Raw genomic sequence first — 12,820 nt, 5'->3', positions numbered from 1 at the left:
GGAAATGAAGTAATATGATTCTCCAAAACCAATTAGTCAAAGAAAAAATCACAGAAACAATCAACAATCTCATTGAAGAGAATGACAATGATGAGACATCCTACCAAACTCTGTGGGATGTGGCCAAGGCAGTACTCAGGGGGAAATTTATATCCTTGAGTGCATATATTAACACATTAAAAAGAGCAGAGATTAATGAATTGGGCATACAACTCAAAAAATTAGAAAGAGAGTAAATTAAAAATCCCCAGATGAAAAGTAAATTAGAAACACTAAAAATCAAGGGAAAAATTAATAAAATCGAAAGTAAAAGAACTATTGAATTAATAAATAAGACTAGAAGCTGGTACTTTGAAAAAACAGATAAAATAGACAAAGTACTGGTCAATCTAATAAGAAAAAGGAAAGAAGAAAACCAAATTGACAGTATCAAAGATGAAAAGGGAGACCTCACCTCTAATGAAGGGGAAATTAAGGCAATCATTAAAAACTATTTTGCCCAATTATGTGGCAATAAATATAACAATTTAGGAGATATGGACAAATATTTACAAAAATATAAACTGCCTAGATTAAAAGCAGAAGAAAAAGAATACCTAAATAATCCCATATCAGAAATAGAAATTGAACAAGCCATCAGAGAACTCCCTAAGAAAAAATTACCAGGGCCTCATGGATTCACAAGTGAATTCTATCAGACATTCAAAGAGCAACTAATCCCAATACTATACAAATTATTTGATATGATAAGCAAAGAAGGAGTCTTACCAAATTCTTTTTATGACTCAAATATGGTACTGATCCCAAATCCAGGTAGACCAAAAACAGAGAAATAAAACTATAGACCAATCTCCCTAATGAACATAGATGCAAAAATCTTAAATAGAATATTAGCAAAGAGATTCCAGCAAGTAATTAAGAAGATCATCCACCATAATCAGGTGGGATTTATACCAGGAATGCAAGGATGGTTCAACATTAGGAAAACCATCCACATAATTGACCATATCAACAGTCTAACAAACAAAAATCACATGATTATCTCAATAGATGCTGAAAAAGCCTTTGACAAAATACAGCATCCATTCCTATTGAAAACATTGAAAAGTATAGGAATAGAAGGAACTTTCCTAAAAATAATAAACAGTATATACCTAAACCCATCAACAAGCATTATATGCAATGGGGATAAATTAGAAGCCTTCCCAATAAAATCAGGAGTGAAACAAGAATGCCCATTATCACCTCTATTATTTAACATAGTACTAGAAACACTAGCAATAGCAATTAGAGAAGAAAAAGAAATTGAAGGTATTAAAATAGGCAATAAGGAGACTAAGCTATCACTCTTTGCAGATGATATGATGGTCTACTTAAAAAATCCTAGAGAATCAACTAAGAAGCTTGTAGAAATAATCAACAGCTTTAGCAAAGTTGCAGGATACAATATAAATGCACATAAATCATCAGCATTTCTATATATTTCGAACACATTAGAGCAGCATGAGGTAGAAAGAGAAACACCATTTAAAATCACCCTAGACAATATAAAATATTTGATATTTGGAAAACAATATGGAAGAGATTAGGTTTAGATCAACATCTCACACCACAAGATAAATTCAAAATGGGTGAATGACTTGAATATAAAGAGGGAAACTATAAATAAGTTAAGTGAACTCAAAATAGTATACCTGTCAGATCTTTGGGAAAGGAAAGATTTTAAAACCAAGCAAGAGTTAGAGAAAATTACAAAATGTAAATTAAATGGTTTTTTTATATTAAGCTAAAAAGCTTTTGTACAAACAAAAACAATATAGTCAAAATCAGAATGGAAACAACAAATTATGAAAAAATCTTTATAACGAAAAACTCTGACAGGGGTCTAATTACTCAAATATACAAGGAGTTAAAGCAATTGTATAAAAAATCAAGCCATTCCCCAATTGATAAATGGGCAAGAGACATGAATAGGTAATTTTCAGGTAAAGAAATCAAAAGTATCAATAAGCACATGAGAAAGTGTTCTAAATCTCTAATAATTAGAGAAATGAAAATCAAAACAACTCTGAGGTATCACCTCACACCTAGCAAATTGGCTAAAATGAAAGAAGGGGAGAGTAATGAATGCTGGAGGGGATGTGGCAAAATTGGGACATTAATGCATTGCTGGTGGAGTTGTGAACTGATTCAGCCATTCTGGCTGGCAATATGAAACTATGCTCAAAGGGCTATAAAAGAATGCCTGCCCTTTGATCCAGCCGTACCATTATTGGGTTTGTACCCCAAAGAGATCATAGATAAACAGACTTATACGAAAATATTTATAGCTGCACTTTTTGTGGTGGCAACGAACTGGAAAAAGAGGGTATGTCCTTCAACTGAGAAATGGCTGAAAAAATTGTGGTATATGCTGGTGATGGAATACTATTGTGCTCAAAGGAATAATAAATTGGAAGACTTCCAGGTGAACTGGAAAGACCTCTGGGAACTGATGCAGAGTGAAAGGAGCAGAGCCAGAAAAACATTGTACACAGAGACTGATATACTATGGTAAAATCGAATGTAATGGACTTCTGTACCAGCAGCAATGCAATGACACAGGATGGCTCTGAGGGATTTAATGGTAAAGAATACTACCCACATTCAGAGGAATGAGTCCTGTAGAGGAAACGTATAAGAAAAACAACTGCATGAACACATGGGTTGCGGTGGGCATGATTGGGAATGTAGACTCGAAACTACCACACCAATCCAACTATCAAAAATTTGGAAATAGGTTTTGATCAACGACACATGATAAAACCACTGGAAATGTGCGTCGGCTATGGGTGGGGGGTTGCCGGGGGTGAAGGGGAAAGTAGGAGCATGAATCATGTAACTATGTTAAAAACTAATATTAATAAATGTTAAAAAAAATATACTTGGTGGTAAGGAATGGGAAATGAGAGAATTTTAGAGTTGGAGAGAATTTTTAGATTTAAAAACAAACATTATCAATTCAGAATAATAGTGGCTTTCTATCCACTAATATTTGAACATATCTGAAAGACATAAAAGCTAACATTGATGTCAGAGAGAATTTGGAGTCATTACTTTTATAAGTAGGGGGCAGCTGGGTGGCTCAGTGGATTGAGAGCCAGGCCTAGAGACTGGAGGTCCTAGGTTCAAGTCCAGCCTCGGACATTTCCAGCTATGTGACCTTGGGCAAGTCACTTGACCCCTATCGCCCACCCTTACCACTCCTGGGCTAAGGACGGTCCCTAGCCCAGATGAAAAAGGAGGAGGGTTGGGCGTGGGGCTAGCAACCCCACCCTGTAAAAACTACATCTGCTAAAGAAACTGCAACCTAAAGTAGGGGCAGCTGGGCTAGCTCAGTGGATTGAGAGCCAGGCCTAGAGACGAAAGGTCCTAGGTTCAAATCCAGACTCAGACACTTCCCAGCTGGGTGACCCTGAGCGACCCATTGCCTACTGGTTGTGGCCCTATGCTCCTAGAATGGAGTCCCAGGATGCTGAGAATGTACAACTAATATTAAATACCCACCTCATGACTTATTTGATCAATTTAAACTGGCACTGGGCAGTGCTGACAAGAATTAGATTTGTTCTCTGCGTAATACCCTTGCCAATTAATCAGTAGACTCAGATCTTTAATAAAGGAATTTACTCAAATGGAAAAAGCTAGAATGGCAGTGATAAAACATTTCATCCTACACAAGGAATGTCCTCACCCACAAATACACACAGAATCCATAAGGGGTGGGTAGAGTAGAGAAAAATTAAAATGAAACAGTATTGAGACAAGGTTCAGGGGAATATATGGTCAAGGCAATTCACAACTGATGAAATGATAGGCTCTATTATTCCTCCACTTCTAGGCTGGAAACAGAGTTCAAGGAACTATGGGTCAGTTAGGCTTGCTCCCTATAGGGATGTGTCTATCTTAGCTAGAAGGGCCAGTCTACAGCTGGGACAAGTTAAGCAGGTCACTTGACAACTACACTAGTCCCTCTCTCTTTGGGCTTAGATTCCCAAATCTGCTCCATTTGAGAAGGTTGTACAGCTTCTGGCTAGTAGTTGCCAGACAGATCACTCTGATTTTAGATAGTTGTTGCCAGATACTAATAGGTTATCACTCTGTCTCTAGGCTCTACCTCCAGGCAAGACTGAATCACAGAATACCTGGCCCCTGGGCTCTTCTCAAGGTTTGGATTCTGCTAGATGGTGCTAGACTACCTTCAGCTATTGGTTTGACTAGATCTCATAGGAAGGGAGTTGGTAGAACATATGGAATGAGCCTGAGATTAAATATGAACTGTACAGACAGTTTTCACTTTATGTAAATTCACATTACATAAATTCAAATATGCAAAGAATTCTGAAAGAAATTCATATTAAATGAAAAGAAAACAACTATGTTGGTGAGCAAAGCCAAGATGGCATATTAGGACTAGTCACCCAGTTGAACTCTTCCCAATGTTCCTCTTCAAACAACTTTAAAATAAAACTTCAAATCAAATTTTGGAGTAGCAAAGCCAACAAAAAGTTAGAGTGATATATTTTTCTAACTGAAGAAAACTTAGATAAGGAGAAATCTTCAACCCCAGAGTGAGGGTTTTCTGGAGCCCACACATGCCACAGTGGCAACAGTGACTTGTAGCAGGAGCAACTTCCAGAGCTCTCAGCCCAGAGTTGGTGAACCAACTGATAGGAAAGTGATTACAAAGCACCCTTTGCTGGCACTAGGTACAGCTGACTCTGGCAGCTCTTCTATTGCTCTCACTCTTTTCTGAGTCACAGTTCTAGGGCATAAAGGAGTAGTGGTTTTCAATCACAAGGGATCAAGGGTCCTGGTTAGAGTTCCAAGGCAAAAAGGGAGCATTCTCAATGCAACTGGAGGAAACATAGGGTCTTTCCTTGGTAAAGACCAGGGTATACATCAGAAGAGCAGTGACCATACCTCTCCCAAGATCACACCACCTTGAAAGCACCAAAACTTTGCAGACCACCTGAACTAACTCTGAAAAAGTAGCACAAAAAATAGCTTGAAACTTGGGGAAATGCCTTCCTATCCCCAGGTAAGCAGAGTCCAACTTTAACATAAAGTTCAAAGTTTAAAAAAATTGAAAAAAGGTAAAAAATAGTTGCAAATAACAAATATATACTTTTAAACTCTTACCTGCCATTTTAGGATAAATGTGGTAAGGGGTAGGCAACTGGGATTAAATGACTTGCCCAGGGTCACACATCTAGGAAGTGTCTGAGGTCAGATTTGAACTTACCATCTCTATGCCTGGCTCTCAACCCACTGAGTCACCTTGCTGTCCTCCCCGACAAAAAAATAATTTTTGACCATAATTAGCTACTATGGTGGCAGTGAACAAGGCATAATCTCAGAAGAGAGCAATGTGAAAACAGATACAAAAAAAACTCAAATGTGAATTGGACTTATGCCCAACAAGAACTTCAAGAAGAGTTTTCTTTATTTATTTTAAGAGATGAGTGGTAGAAGAAAAATTGGGGAAAGAAATGAGAGCAATTAAGGAGGTTATGAAAAGAGAATTAACAGCTCAATAAATGAAGCACAAAAAAATTTTAGAAAATAATACCTTAAAAAAATCGACCTAAAGGTGAGAGAGGCAAAATTTCTTGCCAAATTTCAGAGCTTCAAGGTAAAAGAGAAAACATACAAAAAAAAACAATTCAAATATCTTGGTGCCACAGTTAAGATCACCCAAAATTTAGTGGCTTCTATGGTAAAGGAGCATTCAAATTATGATGTTCTGGAAAGCATTGATATTAAGATTATAACCAAGAATTACATACCCAGAAAAACTTAATGTAATCCTTCCTGGAAAAACTGGACATTTAATGAAATTAAAAAAAAAAACACTTTCAAGCATTCCTGATGAAAAGACCAGAACTGAATAGAAAGCTTAACATTCAAACAGAAGATTCAAGAGAATCATCAAAAGGTAAGCATAAAAGAGCAATCATCGTAGGGGACTCAACAATGATCTCCCTTTTATGTAAAACAGTTAAGTGGTTTGCATTCCTATATGGGAAGATGATACATGTAATTACTAAAAACTTTTTCATTATTATAACAATTAAAAGAAGTTTAAATTAATGAAGGAAATTGGTATGAGTCAATTATGTTGAAATGATCTCACCCTAAAAAATGGAGTAAAACAAAGATATGCACTGGAAGTAGGGGGAAGGGAGAAGTAGAATGAAGGTATTCTTCTCACATAAAAGAAACATGTAAGAAAAACCTTTTTATAATAAAAGGGGAAGTAGGGGGAGTGGTGAACAATGTTTGATCTTCACTATTATAAGAATTGGCTCAAAGAGGGAAGAATATATATATACACTCAGTTATATAGAGAAATATAATTTACTTAATAAAGAAGCAGAAGGGGAAGGGGAGAAGAAAAAGGGCAAATAAGAGGAAGGAAGATTAAGGGAGTTAGTGGTTAAAAGCAAAATAGACTTGAGGAGGGACAATAAAAAGAAAGAAATGAAGAAGAAACAGAAGAAAATGGAATAGTGGCAAATGCACAATAATTAAATTGAATTTCACAATGGGATGAACTCAACCATAAAACTGAAATGGATAGCAGACAAGCCAGAATTCAACAACTTTTTATTTGAAAGACAGATACAAAATGGAAACACACATAGAGTTAAAAATAATGTACTGAAAAAAGAAAACAAAGGACTAAAGCAGTATCTAATATGTCTCAGCTGAAGTGAAAAAGTCAGGGATAACAATCATGATCTCAAACAAAACAAAAATAGACCTAAACTTTCCTTTCCCAGAGATCTGAAAAGTATACTATTCTGTGTTCACTTAACTTATTTATAGTTTCCCTCTTTATGTTCAAGTCATTCACCCATTCTGAATTTATCTTGGTGTAGGATGTGAGATGTTGATCTAAACCTAATCTCTCCCATATTGTTTTCCAAATATCCCAGCAGTTTTTGTCAAATAGTGGATTCATGTCCCAAAAGTTGGGCTCTTTGGGTTTATCATACACTGTCTTGCTGATGTCATTTACCTCAAGTCTATTCCACTGATCCTCCTCTCTGTCTCTTAGCCAGTACCATATTGTTTTGATGACTGCTGCTTTATAGTATAGTTTAATATCTGGTACTGCTAGGCCCCCTTCCTTCACATTTTTTTCCATTATTTCCCTTGATATTCTTGATCTTTTGTTATTCCAAATGAAATTTGTTATAGTTTTTTCTAATTCAGTAAAGAAGTTTTTTGGTAGTTTGATAGGTATGGCGTCAAATAGGTAAATTAATTTGGGTAAAATGGTCATTTTTATTTTGTTAGCTCGTCCTACCCATGAGCAATCAATGGTTTTCCAATTGTTTAGATCTAGTTTTATTAGTTTGGAAAGTGTTTTGTAGTTGTTTTCATATAATTGCTGTGTTTGTTTTGGTAGATAGATTCCCAAGTATTTTATATTGTCTAGGGTGATTTTAAATGGTGATTCTCTTTCTACCTCTTGCTGCTCTAATGTGTTGGAAATATATAGAAATGGTGATGATTTATGTGCATTTATTTTGTATCCTGCAACTCTGCTAAAGTTGTTGATTATTTAGTTAGAGAAAATGACAAAATGTAAACTAAATGGTTTTGATTATATTAAACTAAAAAGCTTTTGTACAAACAAAAACAATGCAGCCAAAATCAGAAGGGAAACAACAAATTGGGAAAAATCTTTATAACAAAAAACTCTGACAGGGGTCTAATTACTCAAATATACAAGAAGTTAAATCAATTGCATAAAAAAATCAAGCCATTCCCCAATTGATAAATGGGCAAGAGACATGAATAGGCAACTTTCAGGTAAAGAAATCAAAAGTATCAATAAGTACATGAGAAAGTGTTCTAAATCTCTAATAATTAGAGAAATGCAAATCAAAACAACTCTGAGGTATCACCTCACACCTAGCAGATTGGCTAAAATGAAAGAAGGGGAGAGTAATGAATGCTGGAGGGGATGTGGCAAAATTGGGACATTAATGCATTGCTGGTGGAGTTGTGAACTGATCCAACCATTCTGGCTGGCAATTTGGAACTATTCTCAAAGGGCTATTAAAAAAAATGCCTGCCCTTTGATCTAGCCATACCATTGTTGGGTTTGTACCCCAAAGAGATCATAGATAAACTGACTTGTACGAAAATATTTATAGCCTTGCTTTTTGTGGTGGTAAAAAACTGGAAAAGAAGTGTATGTCCTTCAATTGGGGAATGGCTGAACAAATTATGGTATATGCTGGTGATGGAATACTATTGTGCTAAAAGGAATAATAAACTAGAGAAATTCCATGTGAACTGGAAAGACCTCCAGGAATTGATGCAGAGCCAAAGGAGCAGAGCCAGAAGAACACTGTACACAGAGACTGATATACTGTGGTAAAATAGAATGTAATGGACTTCTGTACCTGCAGCAATGCAATTACACAGGACAGTTATGAGGGATTTATGGTAAAGAACGCTACCCACATTCAGAGGAACAACTGCAGGAGAGGAAACATAGAATAAAAACAACTGCTTAAACACATGGGTTGAGGCGGATATGATTGGGGATGTAGACTCGAAACTACCACACCAATGCAACTAACAACAATTTGGAAATAGGTCTTGATCAAGGACACATGTTAAAACCAGTGGAAATGTGCATCGGCCATGGGTGGGGGAAGTCCGGGGGGGTGAAGGGGAAAGTAGGGGCATGAATCATGTAACCATGTTAAAAATGAATATTAAGGGGGCAGCTGGGTAGCTCAGTGGATTGAGAGCCAGGCGTAGAGACGGGAGGTCCTAGGTTCAAATCCCGCCTCAGACACTTCCCAGCTGTGTGACCCTGGGCAAGTCACTTGACCCCCATTGCCTACCCTTACCACTCTTCCACCTATGAGTCAATGCACAGAAGTTAAGGGTTTAAAATTTGAAAAAAATTAATTAAAAAAATGATTATTAATAAATGGTTAAAATAAATAAGCAGATAAACAAACAAACAAAAAAATAAATAAATAAATAAATAAATAAAAATACAATGGAACATAGTAAAAAAAAATAGACCTAATTAAGAGAAACAATCAAGGAAACTACATTTTACAAGAAGGTATCATAAACAAGTAAAATAAAAAAAAAAGTTTTACAGCAAGTTTCTCTCATAAAAACCGCATTTCTCAAATATATCCTGAATATAGAATTGACTCAATGTTATAAAAATAAGACCCATCATTGATATATAATGGTCAAAAGAAATTAACAGTTTTCAAAGGAAGAAATCAAAGCTATCTATAGTCATATAAAAATACTCTGAATCATCATTGTTTAGAGAAATTCATATAAAATCACCTCTAAGGTATCACCTCACACCTGTCAGAAATGACAAATGCTGGAAGGATACACTAATGAACTGCTGGGAGAGAAGTGAATTGGTCGAACTAATCTGAAGAACAATTTAGATTTCAGCACAAAGGTCTATAAATCCGTACATACCTTTGAATCCAGTAATATCACTGTTGGTATGTACCACAAAGAGTTCAAAGAAAAAGGAAAAGTGCTGAGATAATATAGCAGCTTTATATATGGTGGCACAGATTTGGAAATCAAAGGGGTCTTCCTAAGTTGGGGAATAGCTAAAGAAGTTATAGTATATACTTGTGATGGAATATTACTGTACTATAAGAAATGATGAGAGGAATGGCTTCAGAAACACACGGCTAGATCTCTGAACTGATGGAAAGTAAAGTGAGAAGAACCCTGAGATCAGTGTGTACAATGTTGTTATGTTGCAACTGTGAAAGATTTGGTTACTTTGATCTATACAATAATCCAAGACAATTCCGAAGGACTCATAATGGAAAAAATGCTATCCATTTCAAGAGAGAGAAACTTAACTTTAAATGCAAATTAAAATATAATTTTCATATGTTATTTTTCTTACTATTTTTTGAAATATGGTGAAATGTTTTCTATTATTTCACATATAGAATTGATATCATATTGCTTGCTTCTCAGTGCATGGAGGAAGGTTGGGAAGGAGGGAGAGAATTTGGAACACAATCAAAAAGAAAAAAGTTAAAAACAAATAAATAATATTTTTAAAAAGAATAATAAATAATGTAAGGTTAAATCTCCAACAGATTACTACATTAAAATCATGTTCTAAGAAAGAAGATAGTCTATATTTTAGTTTTTATGTAAATGAAAATATGCTAAACTATCGAAAGTATAATGAACACAATAACTGACATAATTTTTCCATTATTAGAAAAACCCAATATGCTAAAAGGAATTAAATCTCTCTCCAAATGACAAAAGCAGTCACCAATTCAGTGAGGTTTTGTTTAAATCAAGTTGATTGTTTTATGCTGTTAAGGGGAAAAATACAAAGAAATTCCGTGATTGCTACATTGACACCCACAGTTAACTAATAAATTTTAATTTCTTCTGACATAAAGGAAAAAAAAAACTTTACTGTACAGTACTGTGCTCTCTGTCTCTACTTCTGTCTCTCACTCAGCACTCTGTGGCATACCCCACCTAAATTTTTTTAAAAAATAAAATCCAAGCGAAAACTGAAAAACTGACTAGACCACCCCCATGGCAGCCAGATCCAGGCTGAGACATCCAATGCCTCAAAACAAGAGCTTTGCTCTACCAGCTAGTCTATGTAGGTCTGAACTTAAGAATTAAATGTTTATCACTTGCCCCCACGTGTTGCCTTTTTTTCCCTATTTCTGTCTGCGTCAGTGTGCATTCCCTACATTGCTGCCTCCCACACTTTGTCTGGTAAGACCCCCATATGGCAGACTCTGACCCCACATATTCCTCCTCCTCTGATTTCTCTGACTCCAGCCTGTATGTGTTCTTGAACTGGATATCAGTCCCTCTCTCCATGGCTTAGTTGCTTCTCTGCATCCATTCCTTCATACATCCCCAATCAAATTGACATTCAGTAAAAATCACTGTAAGTGAGATTGGCCGTTGAATGTTGATAAGTGATCCTTAAATCTCCACTATATTCCCATCATGACAGGGAGAAATCTTGGGGTCTCAAAGGTCATGTCAAAGAGCTCATACTGTAAAAAGTTTTACCATGCTGGAAAAAGCTTCAAGAATCCCAGTCCTTGGAGAACTAGTCATGCTAAGTGTGACAAATGATGCAAGCTGGTTGTGTACCAGGCAGGTATCCAAGGACAACCCACGCTTGACTCATATCCTACTTTTTGCAAGCCTACAGAAAACCAAGCTGTCATTTTCTTAATTAATCAGGGAGGGAGACCTTCACTATAAGCCTAAGGAAGTGATCTCCATTGTATCTATATCTATATCCTAATTGTGCTGATTCAGGTGCTTAAGAAAGCAATAAACAGTCATTGACTCAGGTTTGGCATTGATCTCAGAACTATATGGAAATCTGGTTCAGGATTGTTAAAATATTGAAAAAATATGACTTTCACAACACTGGGAAACTTCTTGTTCTCTGTCTATCTGACAACTGCTTTTTCAGGTGCCGAAACCCCTGTTGACTCAGCAGCTGCAATTATTGAAGATCTAGAGAAGAAAGTTACCACCAAAGTCCTTACCACTTTCAAATAGCTCAACATAAAAAAAAATCGATATGGCTTTATCAGCAGAAATACTATTCAAGAAGAAACACAACTACTGCTTTGCTTCAGGATCAAGGAACTTTTAAACTTTATTTAGAGTTGAAATACTTGATGTAAATAATTTCTAGAAAGATATAAAAATATCCCCATCCCTATCCCAAAAAAGATACTTTGTCTCACTTTTCCCCATCTTCTTCCTTCTCTTAGACACTTTTCATGCAAAGGACATTTTTGCACCTTATTAACATTTCACCAAGATGTTCACATAATGTCCTATCTATGTACTTTTCTGTATTCACAAGCTGAATGTTCCTGTAGCCATCCATGGATATTAGGTAACCTTCTGCACTTAAGATTCACCATTAGTAGCTTCCTAGACAATCTGTTGAGGAATAGTTTGTGATTGAGGAACAAACACATCATGAACCCAAGAGAGCATCTTCTGTAGACTTCTAATTTCCCTCTTTACCCATATTGTATAATGTATGCTCTTGAGAATAGGGATTGTCTTATTTTTTTCTATTAGTATCCCTAGTGCTTTGCATACAGCAAGGTCTTAATGAATGCTTTTTAATTCTTCCATCTATCCATCCCACCAAACTCTACATTCATAAGTGACACAGGCCAGCAACATTCAACGTAGCCACATGGTTGATTAAACATAAATCAAATTCTTAGAAAATTTCAGATTCTCCTCTCTCTAATGGAGTATTTCACCTGGCTCTCACATTACAACGCATCCTCCTAATAAGCTCTCCCAGCTTTTCAGAGATGGAAAAGCATTAAGAAACATAATTGTGCATCTAAGAACTTGGAGTTTAAAGAGGAATTTAAAACAGCATGGTAAGAAAATATTTTTCTCTCTTCTTTCTAATATTCCCTTCCCACTCTTCTGTGTTCTGCAGTGGCATTCCTATAATCTTGGTTATTAGTTTGCCACTTCCATTTCAGACCTGGATCTGAGATTTCCCACATGCTCCTGATTACCTCAGGTAGTGGCTGGTTTGTACACCAGTAATCTAGGAGTCTATTTTTATTGGTTCATAAATATTAAGTACTTTCATTATTTAACAGCAATTCACTATCATCCGTGGTGCAAATCAATGGTAAAAGCTATTCAAAATCACTAATTTAGTCATATTTAATTGAGAAACAAAGGGGAAAGATAGGGAAACATA

General features: G+C 35.9%; 1 pseudogene; it reads right to left on the bottom strand.

The window, feature by feature from the left end:
* Window positions 1-11,818: 11,818 nt before the first annotated feature.
* On the bottom strand, window positions 11,819-12,062 carry LOC123233990 (annotated as a pseudogene).
* Window positions 12,063-12,820: the final 758 nt, after the last annotated feature.

The sequence above is a fragment of the Gracilinanus agilis genome, chromosome 2, assembly GCF_016433145.1.
Source record: "Gracilinanus agilis isolate LMUSP501 chromosome 2, AgileGrace, whole genome shotgun sequence".
Classification (NCBI taxonomy): Eukaryota; Metazoa; Chordata; class Mammalia; order Didelphimorphia; family Didelphidae; genus Gracilinanus; species Gracilinanus agilis.
Note: the sequence above shows the minus strand (reverse complement) of the source record. Positions and strands in the feature narration are given on the sequence as shown.